This window comes from Macrobrachium rosenbergii, chromosome 15 (genome assembly GCF_040412425.1).
Source record: "Macrobrachium rosenbergii isolate ZJJX-2024 chromosome 15, ASM4041242v1, whole genome shotgun sequence".
Classification (NCBI taxonomy): domain Eukaryota; kingdom Metazoa; phylum Arthropoda; class Malacostraca; order Decapoda; family Palaemonidae; genus Macrobrachium; species Macrobrachium rosenbergii.
In genome coordinates, this window is record NC_089755.1 from 46,307,621 (window position 1) to 46,332,056 (window position 24,436).

General features: G+C 36.8%; 1 protein-coding gene across 27 annotated transcripts in view; it reads right to left on the reverse strand.

The window, feature by feature from the left end:
- The window catches only part of NfI (Nuclear factor I), a 473,509-nt gene that overhangs the window by 149,450 nt on the left and 299,623 nt on the right, over positions 1-24,436 (reverse strand). The window contains exon 1 of one of the 27 annotated variants that reach the window (XM_067117575.1): positions 5,822-6,396. The exons of the other annotated variants lie outside the window; for them this stretch is intronic. The gene's annotated coding sequence lies outside the window, so the exon portion shown is untranslated. Of the gene's footprint in view, positions 1-5,821; positions 6,397-24,436 lie in introns of those variants that run through there. 27 annotated transcript variants of the gene reach the window in all.

The window sequence follows — 24,436 nt, forward strand, 5'->3', positions numbered from 1 at the left end:
CATATATATATATATATATATATAAATTTTAGTTATATTGAATTCACATTACTGCATAAAGGGGAGGCACAAGAAACTTACAAGAATGAAGCGGCTACAAATATTTCCGTTTTTACCACCAAGAGAGAGAGAGAGAGAGAGAGAGAGAGAGAGAGAGAGAGAGAGAGAGAGAGGAGAGAGAGAAAAGCCAAGTTTAAAGTACAAAACGATGAAGAATAATTCAGCAATGTACCTACTGACATAATTGAAATTATGCCCGGAACCAGGGACGCAATGTGATTGACAACATGTACCTTTTACGGATGAAATGATTAAGCGTTAAGAATATACCCTCTATAAAATAATAATTAAACTACCATTCAAAACAGCCAATCCTAACTCCTCACACTTCGTAATTCTAAGACCTGAAAACACCTCTCCTGAAAAAGACTATTATTCTCGAAATTACACTGAATTAAATTGAATAAAGAATTTAGGCCAAAAGCCAAGTACTGGGACTTATGAGGTCATTTAACACTGAGACGGAAACTGGCAGTAAATAGGTTTGAAAGGTGTAACAAGGGGAAAACCTCGCAGTCGCACTATGACTCAATTGTTAGGAGAGGGTGGAAAGTCAGATGGAAGAAAGAGAATATGAAAGAAGGTACAGTAAAAGGAACGAAATGGGTTGCAGCTAGGGGCCGAAGGCACGCTGCAAAGAACCGCACCGAGTTAATACAATTGCCTCACTATATTACTTTCCCTGGATATTTGTACAACACCAACTAAGTGATTTCTGAGGGAGAGGAGAACGTTATGTCCATTTCCGTAAGCCATCAAAATTAGATCATCATCAGCAGGAACAATCATAGCATCCCGTAAAAAAAATAGAAAGAAAAAACTCGTAAGATTATTGTTTTACTGAAATAACTAACTGGCGTCACTTTTATACGGAGAGAGAGAGAGAGAGAGAGAGAGAGAGAGAGAGAGAGAGAGAGAGAGAGAGAGAATAATGCTACTTCTTCCGCTAACCTTAACAAGGTCATGCGTTTCTCTCTCTCTCTCTCTCTGATGTTTGTTTTTTTAGTTGATACGAAAAATGCCTTTTTTAAAATCTCATCTTAATATTCATATTCCTCACTCATTCTCTCTTCTTCTCCACTGACCTTAACGTGGAATGCCCATCACTATAATTACTTCCGCATAATCTTCAAACGTTTGTGCTTATGTAGTTTCACAGAAAACAAAAGAACGTATTTCATGGGTAATACAATGAACTATTAGCCTGTGTTTAATTAAATTCAATCGTCTGTATGTAATAAGACTCACTCCCTCATATTTATTTACTTATGATTTCCCACAGCTTGTCTTTGCAGACTGATTTCCCTTTGGAGACCACTTGGGTTCATAGCCTGTTGACTCTGTCCATTAGGGTTTTCAACTGAAGATTCAAAGACAGAAAGAAAGAAAAGGTGTAATGTATTGCATAACGTAGGAATTAATGATTTCTAATTAACAGACTTTAATCGTCGGCATTTAATACATAAGAACAGTCTTTACCTAACAAGAGTTAGATTTGCATTAAAAATAACACCGTGTTTGCGTCTAACTGGACCACACTGGCAGCCGATTGGAGTTTGTTTTCATCTAAAAGAAATTCCTTTCTTATCCAAAAGGATTCCATTTTGGGTAAGCTAGATTTGTATCTGACGGGGATTTTCCTTATATCTAACAAGATTCCGCCTCCGTATCTCATTATATTCGTTCATATTCAAAAGGATTCCCCTTTTAGGTAAGTTAGATTTGTATCCGGCGGGATTTTCCGTGTATCTAACAAAATTCCGCATCTCATTATCTTCTTTTACATCAAACAGGATTTTCGTCTGCATCTAACAGGATTCTCTGTCTGTATCTAACAGGATTTCCTTAATACCTAACAAGACTCCTCGTTGATATCTAATTGTTTTTTTAACTTATGTCTAAAGGATTCTCCGTCTGTATCCGACAAGATACGAGTTTGTATCTAACGGGGCTTCCTTCCTATCTAACAGGATTCCGTGTTTATATTTAATAGGATTCCGCGCCCACGTGGAGTAACAAATGGCTTGGCCTTCTCGCTGACCTCAACCGTAGCTAGGCAGTCCGAGGCTTCTGCCCGTCTGTGCCCACTCACAGGACAAGAGGTCACTGACGGCGAAGTATTTATGAGCGAATATTCAAGGAGGGTGAGCAAGCGGGTATGAGCATCATCATCATCATCATCATTATCCCCTCCATCAGGCTAATCATCCTCATTAACTATCATTAATATCATAATCACTCTCATTAACGTTCCTATCATCATCGTTGCCTTCGCCATCATTACCATCATAGTTTATATAATTAACGGAGATATGTTCCGATAATTAATATCAATATAGGTCAAATGTCTTCTCAATACGGGTCAGCTTTTTCTCAACATTATAGTATGTTGGTCGACTGACCACTGGTCTTCGCATGCAAAGTCATATCTAAGAACATTCTAGGTTTATGAAACGAGAAGTAAGAAGAGATGCATTTCCTATGTGGCAATTAAATTACGCCATAAGCCTGGGCCTTTCTCTTTGACTTATTCATCCAACCCTTCTACGATGTAGGGCAGTCTTTTTGATAATTTGTCACTGTATTTGTATCTGGCTAATAAACTTTTATTTCAGTTTACAACTTCTTTCAAGTCAAAATCTTCTATTTGCTTCACCTTAAAAACTTCAGTTTGTTTAAACTTGAAAACTTCTACTTGTTTCCACTTGAAAAACTTCTATTTCTTCCAGGCTTTAAAAGTTTTTTGTTCCAGGACTGAAAACTTGAGAGTTGAAGGACAAAGAACTTTTATGTGTTCACGGAACAAAAACTTCTGTTTGTTCCACGCTTGAAAACTTCTATTTGCTCCATGGCAAAAATCTTCTATTTCGCCCAGGACTAAAAAAAAAAAAAATCATATTTACCTCAGGTTGAAAGCTTGTCTTTGGTTTTGACAAAAAATGTGGGGGAAAAAGTACAGTGAGCGCGACGAAATTGTTCTACTAAAAAGTCTGCTCAAGAAAGGCCCTAAACCCAGTTCAAGCCTGTATTGAATAAAACCCTTAAGTTCAGTTTGAACCTAAGCAGCTAATGATACAACAATCAAGTACCAAACTCCTTTATCTTGACAATGTAATAAACACTACCAATGAACATAATGAAAAACAACGCTGCACTAATACCGAAAATGACAGCAAAATGAGCAATAACATAACGCCATATTTGGAATTATGATAATGAATGTATCTATCATGATGGCATTGCTAATATAATAACGGAATACCGTATAAGATATAAGGTACAGTGCATACCTAACTGTCATACTCTCGATCCAATTGGATGACCTTGACAAAAATTCTTCTAAAAAATGCACCAGTAAAAATTTGGCAAAAAGTGTTAACACGCAAGCAAAGGCAAAACGTACTAAACCCTTCACCAAATCAAAGCAACTGACGAAAACTAAACGATATCATATATATATATATATATATATATATATATATATATATATATATATATATATATATATATATATATATATATATATATATATATAAACCATTTATCACTGATATACCCGCCTTTCTTTTTATGAATACCAATGGCGTCAAGAGATAAGAACGGAAGAACCGTTATGTTATTTTTTTTTCAAATCTACGCATAACGGGTACGTCAAGAGAAAATATATATAGATTATATAAAAAGAAAAGTAATTCCAAGTAAATTAATGGTCTCCGTGATCCTTACAACCTTCAGATATCAAAATGAAATTGTAAACGTATTTTTAGAGAGGAAGGAAAAAGATCCTTAAGCACACGCCAATACATAAGAAAAACCCTAAGATTTTTAGCAAGGAAGATGAATTTTTCTGTGCTGGCTATGGACATGTCCAACATGATTCGGTGTCTTTGCTCTAATAATAATAATAATGCCAAAACGATAACAAGAGGCCTTGAGAATTTAAAAGTTAAAAAAAAAAAAAAATGCGGAATAGTATTCTTAAGGTTACTCACAAAGATTAATAATCTTGAGAGAGAGAGAGAGAGAGAGAGAGAGAGAGAGAGAGAGAGAGAGAGAGAGAGATTGCCTACTATTACGACGCAGTAAGAACCATCGAAAATTAGAAAGTGCCGCTGGAGAAATGCCCACATCACACACACACACACACTAACCAATAAAATCGAGTTGGACACTAAGGTATCAGGAATCAGGTCAAAGGTCGACCAGAGAGAGAGAGAGAGAGAGAGAGAGAGAGAGAAAAAAAAAAGAATTGGGATTTCATAACCTTGGGCGACGATGGGGGGTAAAATCGGTCATGACCTCACTATTGAGTGACTTGAGATGAGTGTTGCCATACTAAGGGTTACCGCATTCATTTATATCAATCTCTTTAAACTATGGAGTTTATGTGAGAACCGAGATATTAAAAGTGACTTATGAACGATATCAAATATGAAAAAACAACTTATATTTATTTTACGGCAACGAAAATGTGTGAAGATAATCTCTGGACTAAGATTTCGTAAAAGATTTGACAAAGAGACCATTTACAGAATCTGGAAAAACTATCATCTCTCTCTCTCTCTCTGACAAATTCGTTATTTCAATACCGCCCCCCAAAAAACCAAAGGTTTCAGATCTTGCAACAAGCACCAATATAACTTTTACTTTTAAGATAATTAAATGTTAGAAATGTTGACATTTACTGACAGCTGTATTTTTTACAAGAGGAAGAGGAAAAGGTTTAACTGGGCTATCGATCGATTTACAAATCCATCAAATCCACGAACATGTACCACATGAATATTCAAGTCAAAGCATCTCAATATGTGTGTGTGTGTGTTCGTACGCGCAACCCTGAAGAATTGCAACAAAGCGACGAGAGCGGCGGCCCCGTGAGTGAGTAGTCCTTAATGCCCCAACGCAGGATGACACAAGAAAAAGGAATTTCCGTCCTACAACTATTCCTCCTGCTGCAAACTGATGCAAAACGCAAGGACACGTCAACGAGCACTGTCACAAATCTGCAACTCACGAAGAAGCTTCGGACAAAACGGAATTCCTCACAACCTCTGCATCAATACATAAACAAAAACAGAGAGAGTTCGTCGACCTTTATTCTCCGATGCATCGAAATCACTCTCTGGTCTAGTTTCTGTCGCACATCAGAATAATTGTTTCATGCCCTGTCCCCACAGTGGGTGCAACTACTGCACGTCTTCACATGGGTATCATCCGATAAATGAATTTTAATTTTATTTCCAAATCACATGCATGTAACACTCAACGATCGCCAGATTAACACACTTCGGCATTCAAATAAATATTCCTTAATAAGAGGGCTGCCTAAATAAGTCCCCTGTAGTTTACATTCAAGTGTCTTGTTAACATAAGCTTCAACGTCAATGCAAAACTGGCAAAACAGTCAAGATTTTCTTTAAGAGTGGCTTCATGGCTCATGAAGATAGCAACTACGCAAACTGACACCCCTCACCCGTCTACTGATCACTTTTCAAACTTATTTATTAACCGCACACTACTTGTCATCAGTTTCTCTTTTGTATAATTCACTAACAGGGGCGTCAAGAGTGTGAGAGGGAGGTCATTGGAGCAATATGGTGGACAAAACGTCCTCGATTCTTACAAAGTCCTTGACCATGACCGTCCCCACCTTTTGCACACCTCTTAATCAAGTCTTACCTTTATCCTTCCTGTTCCTTTTCCCAGGTATTCCACAGACACAGACACAAACCCAATCACAGAAAAGATATATAATCATTACCATCACACACGTTCAACTTTTCCTTCTTCGGCAACGGCCGCTGACATTGCAAACCAACATGGATGCCCATTCCCCAAAACAAACAAAACTTCGGAATGGAAGGACTTTTCCTTTTGGCCTTCTCGCTCCTCGGAATACACACCGAATGGCAATCACCGAACACACTTGAACCGAACCGAACGCGTTCGGTGTTCATCTTGAACACCGTGAACGCGGGCACTGTAGTTCAAGTCCAGCAAGTTGATTTCATTTCCCCACTTAGATTCTAACATCACGAGGTGTCCCCATCGCATGGGCACGAAGGCAGGAGCACAATCCCGTGCCCAAGGGCCAATTTCCGTCGCATTTCCACTTGCGGGCACCCCGACACACACACACACACCAGGAAGGCCAAATCTTCGCGAGTTTTAAAAATCCAGTAAAGCGGTTGAGCGTGTGTGTGTGTGTATGTATAAGATTCGTCCTTGACCGTGGCAGGTGCGCAGTGCTGCCCGTGCGGTGTGCGCAGGTAAACTGGGCCCAGCCTACCCCAGTCGGGGAGGGAGGACCTCTCACCACACACGCACACACACACACACACACACATACACACATACTACCTCCACCATCACCACCTTAAAATATTCATCCTCAAATGACACAGCTGTCCTCTCTCTCTCTCTCTCTCTCTCTCTCTCTCTCTCTCTCTCTCTCTCTCTCTCTCTCTCTCTCTCTCCAAAACACAAGACGAAAAACTCCGAACATCACATGGGACTGATACTGCATATAACAGGCTATAAGGTCCCTTTACTTAACAAATAATATTCGCTACTCTTGTGATTCTCATGATCACTATAATTATCTTTATTGAAAATAAGACGTGGAATGGGTAACGGGTCACACAGAAACCAAACTTTATAACCCGTAAATTATATCCATATCTGGATAAAACCAATTTAAGAAATTTCCATTCCCTTTAAACACAGAACTGACAGCGAATTCAAAGGGACTTTTTGTGAACTCCAAGAAACAAAGTGACGTAGTATGAAAGTTCTGGTATTATATTATAATATATATATATATATATATATATATATATATATATATATATATATATATATATATATATATATATATATATATATATATATATATATATATATATATATATATATAGTATATATATATATATATATATATATATATATATATATATATATATATATATATATATATATATATAAAGTTATATATATATTATATTATAATATATATATATATATATATATATATATATATATATATATATATATATATATATATATATATATATATATATATATATATATATATAATATAAATCCACTGGGGAATAGGTGGAGCTATAGCACCTCCTTACTTCCTTGTCAGAGAGAGGGGAGGTGGAGGTATATATATATATATATATATATATATATAGTAGGGGTGGGCAGGGTAGTTATATATATATATATATATATATATATATATATATATATATATATATATATATATATATATATATATATATATATATATATATATATATATATATATATATATATATATATATATATATATATATATATATATATATATATATATATATATATATATATATATATATATATATATATATATATATATATATATATATATATATATATATATATATATATATATATATATATATATATATATATATATAAGGCATATATATATAAGGTCAGGGCATGGGGGAAGGTATAATTTTATGGGTAGGAGGGGACAAGGTCGCTATATACCCCCTTTGCCCAGCTGGGTCTGCCCACCACCCCTAGCACCTGCTCATAGGGGAGGCAGCCAGTGGCGGGGTAATTCAGGGTCGTTGCCACAGGTCTAGAAGGTTAAAGCATTCTCCCTTGCCCAGCCTCCTCTCACCCCCCAGCACCTGCTCATAGGGCTCTCTCTCTCTCTCACAGGTCTAGGTTCTCTCTCTCTCTCTCTCTCTCTCTATATATATATATATATATATATATATATATATATTTATATATACACACACATTCATACATATATATATGTATATATGTGTCTATATATATATATATATATATATATATATATATATATATATATATATATATAATATGCATACAACCTTCCTTTGTACGCTAGTTAAACTTTACATGTCTTCGTTTGAGTTAAAGTTTTGTGTTTCTCTAACATTTCAATTTCATAGTGATGTCAGGTAATGCTTGGTCATGATTCTCAGTCTATCTACTATTATTATTATTATTATTATTATTATTATTATTATTATTATTATTATTATTATTATTATTATTATAAAACTGTTCAAGAGGTTGGCAAAAAGGAAACTGAATAAAACCTTTTCATGGTGGTATGACTACCTAAGCTTGACTCCAACGAGAACTCCCATTACTATTTCAACATGACTAATGCCATCATGTTATGCATTTATTCATACGCTCTGATAGACGTGATCTGCATGCGTGAAATGTGCCTTATTCTCGATGGCTACTGAACGGGGATAGACTCGCAGGCGAAAAGTTATATACAGCGCAAATGAAAACTTGTAAATGCAAAGAGAATCATAATATTTCGATATGTTGGGTGGGGGGAGGGTGGGAATCAGTAGTACAAAAATGCCATGAAAATGTTGCAACAGGAAGTATCAATAGGTGAAAAGATTAAGAATTAAAAAGAGAATAGAAAAAGCTGTAATTGTTATTTCCCGAGAGAGAGAGAGAGAGAGAGAGAGAGAGAGAGAGAGAGAGAGAGAGAGAGAGAGAGAGAGAGAGAGAGAGAGAAAATTAAAATAGGAATAAAAAAGCTGTAATCGTTATTTCCGAGAGAGAGAGAGAGAGAGAGAGAGAGAGAGAGAGAGAGAGAGAGAGAGAGAGAGAGAGAGAGAGAGAGAGAGAGAAATTAAAATAGAATAAAAAAGCTGTAATCGTTATTTCCCGAGAGAGAGAGAGAGAGAGAGAGAGAGAGAGAGAGAGAGAGAGAGAGAGAGAGAGAGAGAGAGAGAGAGAGAGAGAGAGAGAGAGAGAGAATTAAAATGAGAATAAAAAAGCAAATCGCATTTCAGAGAGAGAGAGAGAGAGAGAGAGAGAGAGAGAGAGAGAGAGAGAGAGAGAGAGTAAATTATACTGTACTCGTATGGACCTCAACCTTGATATAACCCTACCCCACCTCTATATTAGCTACTATCATAACCATCCAACAAGTACTATTTTTGTGCAAACTACTGTATGCGCACAATGCAGCTGAAATCACTGTACAATACGTATACAGAAGAAAATTCTCAAAATCCCAGTTCTGCAAAAGTACAAGTCAAACCTGGATCAGGATATAAGGATATAACTCATCCAAGACCATCATAAGCACAACTCATGTGTCAGCAGATGCAATGAAGTCCTATCTTCCTCATAGGCTTTGAGTTAGAAAAAGTGACTACTTGGAGGACAGAAGGTATTAAGACGGAGGCTTTTGATAAATCCCCCTGACCGCTTTGGGAAACTAAGACACAGATCAGAAACACCGTAATCAGCCAAAGAGGGAGATTTCACCTTAAATTCACTCCGTTTGCTCCTCAGGTCTCACTGTAACCAACTTCCCCTCGCGGAAGACAACTGAGCAATGTTGCAAATTTCTGAGTCAATTTGTTTAAAATCATGAGTTAACATAATAATCTGTAATTTTAACAACGGCTAAATATAATCTGGGCAAGACTGAACTAGAGCATAACACTCCATTCACGTTATCGGGACAAAATATCTAGCCACTAAAACCCTGGCAATTTAGGAATAAATATAAAACCATAACGGATGCATCCGAGCCGGTTTAAAACCAAGCCAAGTTTTGGCGATAAAGGATAAAAAAGGATAAGAATTCATGGCGTTTCCCACCACGTCTTCATCTGCGAGAGATCGTCGACAGCCTCCTTGTTTCACCAGACTGATCTCACAGGTGAAAAGTACTGGGAAAATCTACATGGCTGAAATTACGATAGCAGCCAAAATTTTCAGTCCTCTTTAAAGAATGGAATTTCATCCTGCAGACAAAAATTTCGAAAACAAAAATCTTGTAATATTTATTTTTTCATAATTAGACTTAAAGCAATCGGAGGGAGGTGGATATAGAAAGCCTATCTTAAAAGAGTTCCCTTTAAATGCAATTTTAAACATTGCACTGAACCCAAAAAAGCTAATCTAACAATGAGTTTCAGCTTACTTATTGCTGTACATCAAAGTCAGCCAAATCACACGCAAAATATAGTAATCAATTAAGTCTGAATAAAAATTAATCACGTAAGCTAATTTTGAATTTGGGGGGAATTCTTCAAATGGACGACTGCGAGTGGCGAGTTGTTCCGACGAAACTATCACGCAGGTGTTTATTTACTGTTACCGGTTCTATATATAAACCAATAAACAGTTATTGTCTCAAAACATTTCCAACCTCTTGTGCGCGTCCGTGCTCACCTTATGACAAAGAAATGAAGAGGCAAGACCCTAAATTTGGGAGCATCATGCACGAAGCTAAACGGAACAACAATAACTTAATCGGGGTTTTGCAAAGCTTTCACTTTTGTTCTGGATACGCAATGTTCCCTATGAGATTTGAAGCTTCCAGGCGTTAGGCTTAAAAGATATTTGAAAGTCCCAAGTAACACCGACTCTCTGGTTAAAATTCTGTAGAATGGTAGAGATTCTGGTTAAAATTCTGTAGAATGGTAGAGATTCTGTAACTCGGCACAATAAAAAAATCCTGATTATCACATAAAGAACAGGATATTTTACCCATATATTTTTCATTTTTGGAATATACACCTAACCAGACTGAAAGGAGCATGATTTTATTGACTACCAGTGTCTGCCAGGTAGCTTTACTTTCAAGTGGTCAGTAGGAAAACATATCTACTTTCACCCCTAATTATATTCTATATTCACAGTTACCCGTAAGATCTCTCTTATTTGATGTAGGGATCATTCTTTTTTTTTTTTAACTTTTGGTAAGGGAAGTAAAACTCCTTTAGTCGTGGTGAGACACAAGAAAGTCTTTAATCCCCACTATTTAAAAAAAAAAAAACAAGTCTTATTACCTTTACACTTTGAGGGCTAAATCTTCTTGCTTTTTGGTGTTATAGCCTACATCTTCGTTTCCCGAGTTAAAACATCTCTAAAATCGCAGTTAAAAGCTACACATATCCTGTATTATCAGAAACTAAATCTTTACAGCTTCAACGTTGAATGCAAATGATTTTTGTAGCGCATTGCACTTTTCTTTATTCGATGTCATAAAACTGATTTAATTCTTATTACTCAACTGAATGTAGATACTTTTACTTTGGTGAACATTGCTCCGTGAGATGTGTATGTGTGTGTGTGTGTGTGTGCGGTGGGGAATTTCCCTGCCTAGTGCGTGCCTTGCGTGGCTTACGGTAGATGGCACTAAAGGTCCTTCGCAGCGTCCATTTTTAGCCTCTCTGCTGCATTGCTTTCCCTTTGGTCTGTCCCCACATCGCTGTCCAACTTCTTGAACTTTATCTTGCTCCAATTAAAACAAACAATTACAGTGAGCCTTCACGCAAGGCTAGATTAATTCAGCTGAAGTTATGTATCGATATGGTAACAAAAGAAATGATTGAAGTTTTAGTTCACTCAAGTTATGACACGTTGGCTGAATTCAGATTGTCATTCAAACACCCAGATTAACTCTCAATGGCGTTCGGAAATGTAAATCAGAATCTACAAAGTGGTTTCTTTTTTCTAAACCTCACGGAACACGGCGAAAGATTGCAGAACTTCCCCATTAATCATACCTTCTTTTCGCTTATTATTATTATTATTATTATTATTATTATTATTATTATTATTATTATTATTATTATTTTTTTTTTTTTTTTTTTTTTTTTTTTACAAAAGGGCATGCAATTCTTGGGAGTTTATGTTACAATAAGTTCTTCATGCTTATTCCGACTGAATGGTTTGTTTATGTAAGCATTCTTCTCGTTCATGTGCACAGCTACAAGTATTTACTTGCATTATACAATACACCATTCTATAGTGTTTTATCCATGACTAGCGAACGACGATAACAATTCTTGATCTTACTATTTCATTAATATAATAATAATAATAATAATAATAATAATAATAATAATAATAATAATAATAATAATAACACCCACAAAAGGTCAAATATCCGACGACAATGGAACGTACAGATGGAGCATATCAAGTAGAATGGTCGAGGGCAGTTCTTGGCAACTCTTTCGCACACAAGTGGCCACTACGCATGCGTGGGAGGGTGGTACCCCAGTGATGTCATGGGTCAAATGAGGTTAAAGGTTCAACTGCACAGCCTCTCTATTCCAGCGTTCGTAAGTCAGACCCACAAACGTCGTCCACTAAGACTTGAAAATACAACATTTTTGTCTTTTTCGTGTGGCAGAGTTTAAAATCATAGTATGTGGAAAGCGTGGATCAGGACTTTAAAAGGTGTTTACGAGAAAACACATGTAGGAGTATCAAGAGCCGTAATAACTTGAAATAGAAACCTCTCCCATTGTTTGGGATTTCTGAGAACTAGGGTCCGGAGAGAAAGAAAATTCAAAATGAGATCCGGAGCTTCACAAGTATGCTGTGTTGCACTTTTTGTTTTCTTCACACACACACACACACACACACATATATGTATATATATATATATATATATATATATATATATATATATATATATATATATATATGTGTGTGTGTGTGTGTGTGTGTGTGTGTGTGTGTGTGAATTCAACGAGAATATGCCAATGATGCCAATTATATTTCTCTATTAAAAGCGTAATTATCGTACACACTGAACAGGAGTCCCCGTGTACACGGAAACGTTCCTTCATCGCCGTATTTCGGTGGTTATTATATCTAAATCAAAATTCTAACACGTTAAAATATTTTAAAACTGAAAAGTGCAAGTGCATTAAGCATATATGACAATACAGTTTTTACCTCCGTGACTTTTAGCTCATACAAGTTACGGAAGGAGTAACATAAAATGTTTAAAGAACCTGTAAACGAATTAAATGAGTGAAGAAAAGCAAGAATCTCCAATAAAAAAAAAACGATTCAGAGGGGGAAGAAGAAATGGAATAGTAAAGAAAAAAAAAATAGTTGAAATGAAATAAAACAAAATTCTCGTGGAAATGAACATCACACATTAAAAGAGTAAATTCCTTCCTTTTTTCCTCCCCACCTTGATCTATCTTCATCCACTCGCTCAATCCCCCTTCCATCATCATTCTCTCTCTCTCTCTCTCTCTCTCTCTCTCTCTCTCTCTCTCTCTCTCTCTCTCTCTCCCTCCTGTTTCCTAAGGCCAACCGATCATCGAGCGGGAAGAAGCACAAGGGGCCGATGGTGGTCTCTCTTTAAAAACAATCGCACCGACCCAGAATGACACCTCGCATGCCTGGCAAGTGTGAATAGAGAGAGAGACCACGGCGATTATCATAACGATAGTTCCATCATCCTAAACACGTCAATCATGCAATCATGCGGCCATTCAGCTCAACAAGTCATGCGTGTGCTCTGCAAGGAGGAGGAGGAAGGAGAGAAGGGGGAGGAGGAGGAGAAGGAGAAAGAAATGGGGGAAGGGAGGAGGCGGAGTGAGAAAGGGGGGGGGAAATGGGGGTTGAGGTGGGAGTGGCTGTTGCTCAAACCATTGTTAGAAAGGTTTAAATGAAAAAAAGGAAGAAGAAATGGAGACTGAAGTTGAAGGAAATTGTAGAAAAGTTATTTGAAAATATCCAGGTTTCGGGAGAGGAGGAGGAGGAGGAGGAGGAGGAGGAGGAGGAGGAGGAGGAGGAGGAGGAGGAGGAGGAGGAGGAGGGAGTAGTATGCCATGGAAGAGGAGAAAGAGGAAAGTGGAACAATTGACAATCATCTGGCTAGTCCAGAAGTGAACTAAAATCATGTGAAAGAAATGCCAATATATCATCGATAGATAACATGTTACGGGGGCTCTCTTTTCTCTCTCTCTCTTTCTCTCTCAGCACACAAACACGCAACATGCACACATACACACGTTGTAAGAGGCCGAGGAGTGAAAGCCGGACCTAAGCCAGCACACGGGAGCTTATCACTCAACTCCTTCCCCTCAGCCCCCCTCCCCCCTCGGTCCTTTCACATCCCCCTCCCCCTCAAAACACACTCGGTATACAACATTCTCTACGAGGAATTCACTCATTAGAGAGAGAGAGAGAGAGAGAGAGAGAGAGAGAGAGAGAGAGAGAGACGTCCTTCTCTTAATATCATTTCAAAATACAAAAATAAAAGGTTTTACAATACACAAACCAACGCCATAGTCAAGCACAAACATTCTCCTTATCAATTTAATAAATGCGAGAAATATATTAAAAATCCTCATGTGCAAAAGCATATAAAGTCATATTCCGAGAGAGAGAGAGAGAGAGAGAGAGAGAGAGAGAGAGAGAGAGAGAGAGAGAGAGAGAGAGAGAGAGAGAGAGAGAGAGAGAGAGAGAGAGAGAGAGAGAGCCCTTCTCTTAATATCAATAAAGTTATAAACATCCATATACATACAAAAATAAAAGGTTTTACAATACACCATCCAACGCTATAGTGAATCACAAACATTTTCCTGACTACTTTAATAAACGCAAGAAATATAAACAAAATCCCCATGGGCAAAATCATGTAATGTCATATCCCGATGTCAGTGCCATGAATAAAAAAAAAAAAATTCAAGTCTGCATTAACATCCACAACACGCCTTGACGTCCTCATATTCCAGTACAACAACTTCTTACACTCAATTATACGGACAAAAGATAATATGCAAATTGCTAAGCAATACCTCGCCACTTACACGGATAGAATTTTATTCATTTAAAACCCTCAACGTACACACACCAGACCAATTCATGCATGCGAGAGATAACAGCCATAATGTTGAAGCAATATCATCATTATCAAAATACCCAGAGTCATCGAGTGAAAATGAATATAAATGCAAATAAAAAAATATTCAAAACAATTCGTTATGTTTTATCCATGTCATCTCTAAAAATATCAATAATAATCTTGGCTGGGGTGTGATTGGACATCTTTCACTTCTACAATAAAAAGCTATACTTTTCTATGTACTTTTTTTGTGTGACGATAGTCTCCGGGTAATCATAATTTGCTATCAATCAGTCCGGGGTTACTTATATCAATATGGTGTCAATAAACGTATACAGAAACACGTTAACGTAGTCAGGGACTTCTCAACTTACTATTACATCACCGTCAATCTTGACGTAACGGTAAGCTAATAATAATAATAATAATAATAATAATAATAATAATAATAATAATAGCTGCTGGTCTTGCTTTCTCTGTCTACAGACAGCATCCGTTTCATGACACCTCATTCAACATTCTTCGGTAAAGAGCCGAAGAATCTCTATAAAAGATTGAGATATTACTTCATGTACGCACTGTAATGGTAGGTCACAGAGAGAGAGAGAGAGAGAGAGAGAGAGAGAGAGAGAGAGAGAGAGAGAGAGAGAGAGATCTTCTTGCGCAGATATGATTTAATTAATCAAAATAACCGATTCCTACCATTTTTAAATTTTAACAGCAACGTTAGCAAGCTAAGTTAATGCTACTAACACCTGACACACCGTAATGCAATTCATCACAAATAAGTAAATAAAGAAATATATACACACATATATATATATATATATATATATATATATATATATATATATATATATATATATATATATATATATATATATATATATATATATATATATATAAAAGAAGAATATGGCTCATGAAAACGCTGTCCATCCTAGTTTTCTACTTGGTCCCACCACGATCGACTAACTATCAGGTAAATCATTCACTGCTTACTCAACAGGGGGGTACCTGGAATTTGATGGGACGTTCCTAAATCGAACCCTCCCGCCCCTTAGCAAAGATTAGTATCATAACCACTAGAGCAGGAGAGGTACCTGAACAGCTCTGAATTTTCGCTTCAGTTCAATCGTATTTTCGGAAAGCTTCCTCGCACTACCTGAATGTTACGATACACCTACGGAATTCTTATGTAACCTGAAGAAGGTAAAAAAAAAAATCCTTATCTCTACACTACTATTGGCTGCAGCCACGTGAGAGCTAAGAAGTTGTTCAAGCGTTTGATGGTGTTAAGCTTGAATTTATGAATTTTTTCCTCACCTGAGAAGTTTAGTATTTAAATCTCTCTCTCTCTCTCTCTCTCTCTCTCCACACACACACACCTTCAATAATCCATGCGGTTCCATTATACTTTGTAAATCATAATTCATAAATCATTAATTCAGTTAAACTCACTTCCAGTTCCCTAAGAAATTAAAGAATAAATGCTCCTCAAAACAACAATCTGCTTTTATTAATTGTATCGAAACTGGACTTACAAATTGGTTTCGAACTTTATCGCAAAAATCTAGGAAAACCACATTGACAGGTCTCCCCCAAATCCTAAATTCATCAAACACCGGACAGTTTCTACGAAAATCCAATTAGGGAAAAACACGATGCTTAAAATATAATTGTCAACATACTTTTGATGGAGTAAGAATATTTCATAAACTTACGTAAGCGTAAATGTAGTACATTTAGGCAAATGTTCGTATCTAAAATTTCCTGCTCAAGTTGAGACGTTCAGTTAGAACATTCTTAATCATTACCATTAATTTTACTACACGATTCTTCCCACACAGAAGCAGCAGCGATATATTTTTTTCTGTACTTATCATCAAACAGGGCAGAGGTTACTTGTTCTATATTTGTATTAAAACTTGAAGAAAAAAAAAACTGCCCAGTGAAAACAACGCCAGCCGCTTGACGTCATAAAAAAAAATGGACACTAAACCGTGTTATTCGATAATTGGGAAGAAAGGGGAGGAGAAAACGCTTCTACAAGAAAAGGAGGTGCGAGGTGCCAATAACAGAGAGCATCCATTAAAACCAAACAAGACAAGGAGAAGGGAATGACCGAATCGGGTAGAGAAGCTGTGAAGCGGGTCCGCCCAACTGCATGGCACGTTGACCCGTTGGCAGTTATCGTACATCGAACACACAATGGCTACATAACATCTAGCTCTTCACTAGAACGGTTGAATTTCCTGGGAAGTGGGATTTTCTAACAATTTTTTTTTATGGATTTTCTCATTTTTTTTTACGGATTGTCTAACCTCTTTTTAAGGATTTTCTAAATCTTTTTACGAGTGCTCTAACCACCTTTTTACGGGCTTTAACCTTCTTTACGGATTTTCTAACCTTCTTTATGGATTTTCAAACTCCCTTTTTACGGATTTTCCATTCCTGTTAATGCATTTTCTAACACCGTTTACGGATTTTCAAACCCAGTTAACAGATTTTCTTACCAATTTTCACGAATCTTCTAATTTTCTAATTTTTTTAAACGGAGTTTTTTGAACAGATTTTCAACATTTCTTTTACGGATTTTCTAACTTTTTTTTTTTTTTTTGGCTAAGTTCACTCTGCATTCTTATCACCTTCTGTTTTCCTTCCTTTTACGTTCAAGAAGAACATTCAGGTACAACAAACAAAGGGTCTCCCTCATTCCTAGTGAGTGTGGTCAAGCAAGATAAAAAAAAAAAAAGAAAGGATCAACTTTTCTCTATGAATTTGTGGTTACCAAAATAACCTCATGTATTCCTGATCAGTACCCGAATTGTCACCAAAACTTCTCCTGTGTTCACTGACGCCTTTAATGCTGTTTCACCAAAAAACCTGGAAGCTATAATCAGTTCGATATGAAATAAAACGAATCACAGATACGTGCATAGAACTGGTGTTAATTCACGATTAAAAATATCGAGAGACAAAGATGACTTCAAAAGCCCTGTAATCTCGCAATTAGATTTCAAAAGCCTTGTAATAGTGTAATTAAATATCTAATGCTCACAAAATGATTTATGAAAGTATCTGTACGAATCCATGACAAGTATGTAACAATTACCATCGTAGAATTATAATTAACACGGAACCTAGATAACGGCCTTAAACTTGACAAGCAAGCTTCAACAACATAGAGATGAAAAACGAATAATACTAAAAAAAAGGGGGGGGGGCAAAACAAACAAGAAGGAGCAACTATAATGACAGACAACGTTCTGCTAATCAGTATTAATTAACGACTTCTAATAATATAAAAAAAAAACCACCTCCACACACCAAAAGAGTAATAATGAACTCCACTTGGCGAAGGCGAGTCTGTTACGCAAGAGTAATGCGAACCTGCAAATAAACTTCACAATTACGGCGACCTCTTAATGACAGTGGACAACTCCCATAAAAGCGGCTGTAATCGCTTTTTTCTTTTTTCTTTTTTTTTTCCTCATGTCAAAAGAGGTCTGTTACATTACGTACAACCGGTTCGTCCAAGTTTTTTTTTTTTTTTTTTTGCCTTTTCCATTTTCTTTCTTCTTGGAGGAATGTTTCAGTGTTACTCGTCGAGAGAGAGAGAGAGAGAGAGAGAGAGAGAGAGAGAGAGTTGATACAAAGCGATCTCTTCACGGTACAAAAGAAATATTATAAATATACAGTATATATATATATATTCCCAAAACAAATCAACATTCACTGCAACAATCATCTTCTAACTGGGCAGAAAAAAATCACTCTATATATCTACGTTTGTGGGTCATCAAAGTGATCAAGAATTCCACCTATTTGTGGCCGAAGAGTTCCAACAACAAACGCTAATTTCATCCGAATGACGAAGCAACTGCTAAAAGCACGTTCAAGAAAAAATGATGATGATGATGAACACCAATTTAGTGATGATGATGATGATGATTCGGGCATACAAGCACTAAATAACAAAGAAGTCACGTCATTATCATCATCATTTTCGTCACGACAGGTATCATCATCATCATCATCATTACCTTGGTGTTGCCTGAATCATCATCATCATCACTAAATTGGTGTTCATCATCATCATAATTTTTTCATCCTCCTTTATCATCATTATCTTGGTGTTATCCGAATCATCATCATCATCATACCCATCCTTTCTTGTCATCATCATCATCATTATCGTAGAGTTATCCGAATCATCATAGTCATCAATTTCACCCTCCCTTATCATCATCATCATTATATTGGAGTCATCCGAATCACCATCATCATCATCATTTTCATTCTCCCTTATCATCATCATTATCCTGGAGTCATCCGAATCATCATCATCATCATTTTCACCCCCCTTGTCATCATTATATTGGAGTCATCCGAATCACCATCATCATCATCATTATCTTGGCGTCACCTATATCATCATCATCATCATCATTATCTTGGCGTCACCTATATCATCATCATCATCATCATTATCTTGGCGTCATCTATATCATCATCATCATGGCCATCATCATCATGCTAGATACGAGCCTGCATAGTCAATCGCAAACCTGCATTATTCATCGGGGGAACTTCTGCCGCACGAAATGACTTGCAACTTGGTTGCAAACACTCTCGCATCTATATCGAATAACTGTAATGACGGGACTCGCTGAACTTGGTCTCTTTCCACTCCATAGAGGAGTACATGTTCTTAGCGTATACTGTATATATACTGTGTGTGTGTATATACATACATATAAATATATATATATATATATATATATATATATATATATATATATATATATATATATATATATATATATATATATATACAATATATATATATATACACATGCTGTTTGGATAAGTTATGTCAGAGAGAGAGAGAGAGAGAGAGAGAGAGAGAGAGAGAGAGAGAGAGAGAGAGAGAGAGAGAGAGAGATCCGATACACGAAGAATAAAAGAAAAAAAAAAGAGGAGCAAGTTCTACTTGGCACGGGTCGAGCCTTTGTTCAGGTGTTAGTTTTGGCAGAGGGGCATAATGTAGCGGTCAGCTGTTGTGGTGGTTCTGATGCTGGACTTGATAGGAGTCGAATGGAGAGGAGGATGCTGGGTTGTAGGAGGAGGAGGAGGAGGAGGAGGAGGATGGATTAGCACAAAAGTATCACGTTCGACATTAAGGGTACCCGATGCCCAGCTATGGCGTCCTAGATACGTATAGCATGTGAATCTATTTCAGGGCGTCTTACTGGAGTTGTGAAATAGTCAACTGATGTCAAAGAAAACGAGCGACCGGGAAGAGAGAGAGAGAGAGAGAGAGAGAGAGAGAGAGAGAGAGAGAGAGAGAGAGAGAGAGAGAGAGAGCATTCAGTGACAACCTTGTAAATTGGGTCACCTACTTCTTTTATATATATATATATATATATATATATATATATATATATATATATATATATATATATATATATATATATATATATATATTTATCACATCACCGTGACATTTTGTTATTTACAAACATTAAGCTGGAAATGTTTTCTATCCAATTCGCTCTACTTCGGGAATATCACCGAAGGGGATTTACAATAACTGATAAACGATTCGACACCTGGGAGACTCGAACGCCCGACGGTACGTATCGACGACTTTCAGTCAACGTCGTTGTGTGTATATAAAGATTCAACAAGTACTTCTATTTTCTTGCCGCTTCTCAAATAAACAAGCTCAATAAATTTAGGGGCGATAATGAAAGATAATGACTACAAGAATAGGATAAACTCTACCAAACTGTGTGTGAGAGAGAGAGAGAGAGAGAGAGAGAGAGAGAGAGAGAATAATTACAAGCAGTTAATGCATATAAACCAGCAACTGTCTTAGAATAATTAGCCATCTCAGTTCCATGTAGAAAATTATTATACTACTACTACTCTCTCTCTCTCTCTCTCTCTCTCTCAAGAGGCATAATTCACTCCCCTCCTTATATCCTGCCCGATGTTTCTCCATATATAAAAAAAAAAACAAATGCAAAGGCAAAAAGACCTCTAATGCAACCTTCCCCCGAAAAAAGAACCATATCGTATGGTCGACAACATTAGTGAATATGTTATTAAGTTCCGGTCAAAGGATCCATTGAAGGCCTCTGTGTGTGTGTGTGTGTGTGTGTGTGTGTGTGTGTGTGTGTGTGTGTGTGTGTGTGTGTGTGTGTGTGTGTGTGTGTAGAAAAAGAAGTAGAAATACGCAGCAGCAACGGTATATGAAGAAATGAAAAGAGGGGAGGGAGACGAAACGCTGGGAGACGATTATGTGGACGAAGAATTAAAAAAAAAAATGGACTTAAGAATAACGGTAAAGATATGGACTGAGGGGACGAGGAGGAGGAGGAGGAGGAGGAGCAAAAGGTGGATGGAAGGGAAGAGGGAGAAGAGGGAGAGGGGGGAGAGGAAGGAGGAGAAAGGGAGAGACGAGGAGAGGAGGGGGGAGGGGCGGGGGCTGGGGGGATCTAGGTCCTCCGGCGTATATAGAGACATATACATCTCTATAATGATACGGGTCATATCCCACGAGCCTTACGAGTCGATCGCATCTACGCAGACAGAGACCCTCCGTGAAAGGGAAAAATTATAAATACACAGAAATAAACATCCCCGTTAAAAAGGGGAGCTGGTTGTCGGGGATAATAACCCCCGGACAGAACAGTAACTAATACCAATGAAGAGGTCCCATTACATTTCTTTCCTGGCCCCATTTTTTTCCCCCGAGAGAGCAATTAATGGGTATAAAGAATTGCTGGGACGTAAATATTGCTGAGAGGAGGTAATTCACCTTTGAAAGGACTTCTAAATATTAGCTAGGAAAAACGGCCGTGATTTAGCATTGCTTTTGCAGCAGCAAAAAATCTGTTGGTTGTGAAAGATGTTATTTTACAAAAACAACTGTTGAGCCGTGGAAAAGATATATCAATTTATCATAAGGAAAACAACTTATCAATAGTACCTAAAAACAGTGCTGATTCAGCATTCCTATTTCATAAAGAAACCAAATATGTCTGATGAAAGATATTACCTTACAAATTAGTAATATCAGTAGCAGAAGAACGTAACACCATGACCAATGCAACGTTTGGTGGAAGAAAATAACATAAAACTAAGCTTTGGAATTCTCACTACTCTTTCCTTGTTCCTTGTAGGCTTTCTTTTCAAAGAGATGGGTTGTTTAAAAACCATGTTGATATTAGCACCCATTCACGGACTGTTCTTTACTCCCAGTTCGTATGTGACTCCACTTTTAAGCCAAGTCTACACTCCTAAGGTGACGTCCAGCCTTAAAGCCGGGAAATATAAGATAAAAATGCTAGTTTTAAAAGGGCTAGGTAGTTATATATATATATATATATATATATATATATATATATATATATATATATATATATATATATATATATATATATATATATATATATATATATATATATATATGAGACAGTCAAGTATCAAAGAGGCAGGGCCGCTATATTTTTCACGGTCTTCTCCTATTGAAAGGCTTACTGCGTGTGTGTGCAGGTGGGAGTTAGAAGCACAAAAATACCAATAATAATCATACGATAGACGTAGAAATTTCTACTTTCGTTCGTTACTGCGCAAATTTAACGATCAAACTTATCATTACACTAAACTACACGAAAATACTTCGCAAATACAAAATTTGACAGGCTGTGTATTCGGTAATGCTAATTCATTTGCGTATTAACATCTTTGCTCTCGGCAATTCCTCTTTTCTGTACTCCTTCTCATTCTTTGCTCGCTAGCTACTGTCTTCGTTAGCCACTGATTTGGTTCACGGTTTCAATTCTTTCCTCGCTATGATTCAAGTTCACTACAAGCATGAGCCACTGGAAAATAACGGTTCTTTACACCTTAATAATACAAGGGAGTTAAGTTCTTTACACCGTAATAATACAGGGGAATTAAGTTCTTTGCAACGTAATAATACAAGGGAATTAAGTTCTTTACACCATAATAATACAAGGGAATTAAGTTCTTTGCACCGTATAATACAAGTGATTTAGGTAACCACGAAACCTTCACATAATTAAATAAATGTTTTTATCATATATGGTAAATACAGACGGCTAATTCATATACTGTACATGTACCTAAACGCCCGTACCTTACGTTACGAGACGCAAAAATGAATAGTCTATGCAGCGAAGAAAATAAAAACAAAAGCAATGGTTTCAATGACTTGGCAATGGCTGATGATAAACACAAATGCTTCGAGTGGGTGAGAAAAGTAACACACAGCCTTTAACCAGCGAAAAACTGAAGCAAAAGGAAGACTGGGGGAAAAAAAAGTGGGGCCTAAACCGCAAAGAGTCTATACACCACGTCTCGAAAATCAGCGGTTATTGAAGTTGGGGAAAGAATGGGATAGGAAAGAATTCTGCAGCTTGAAGATGAAGGAGGATATTTCAAAATCTCAAATGCCTAATTAGGCGTCTTTCTTTCTGTATATCAACATAAATCTTCATACGTATGCATTACACACTTGTATACTTACACAGCATTATACGCTTGTATACTTGCACAGCATTATACGCTTGTATACATACATAACCTCTGTATAAAATTATGCACACATTACCTATGTAGAGAGGTATATCAACAAGATCCCCGCATAAAAGGAACTTGATAAATGACGCTCCTCCGTTATTTGCAATTCTCTGTCTTATTACTTATTCATAAGAGACGGGTCACGTGATACCTCCCAACAACGTTTTCGAATCTTTCACGATATTACACGGGCTAACAAGTTCTCCACTGACGTGAATACCTTTCTCTCTCTCTCTCTCTCTCTCTCTCTCTCTCTCTCTCTCTCTCTCTCTCATCTTTACAGCTTTCAAGACTTCTCTTACCATTTACAGTTTCATTCAAATTCATCGTATTCATTTTACCTTACCTCCTTCCCACCCTTTGACACTCTCATATTCAATGCATTAGAGGTTTTTTCTCACAAATTTACGATTTCACCCAATATTTCATACTGATCTTATCATCTCTCTCGCCACTTTTCGACACCAATCACTAACTTCTCAATCTCTCATGCCCTCCTCTCTCAGTTGTCCATCGGCCAAAGCAAAACTGGTCTGACTTGGAAAAGGATCCCAATAATCGCAAGTCTTTCAGTGTTGTAGTTCCTGTTATTGTTGTTGTTGTTGTTGTAGAATTAAGCCAGAACACATTTCTTCACGGGATCTTTTCCTCGGAACAGCTCGTAAACGATTCTAAGAACTACAGAGTGATACTACGAGGCGAGAAAATCTCACTCACACGCGAGTCTTCGTCTGCTTCAATGATAATAATCATCCTTATATTATTCTGCTTGCAAGAGCTTTCATTTTTACAGTGCGTTAAGATTTTTTAGCCGCTGAGTCCCGCGTTGCTTTTTGTTATGTTTCTCATTCAACAGAGAGTTCCAGACTGCGCTCTGCATATAATAATACTAATAATGTTCTTTTTATACATCATATATATATATATATATGTGTGTGTGTGTGTAATTTAAGTTTAACAATGAAAATGTTTACACCATCTGTAAACATTAAGAGGTTCAAAACTAATAGATTCTGATAACATTTTCAATACTGAATAATTTAAGATTTACATTTTATATAATGAACACCAAAACAATTA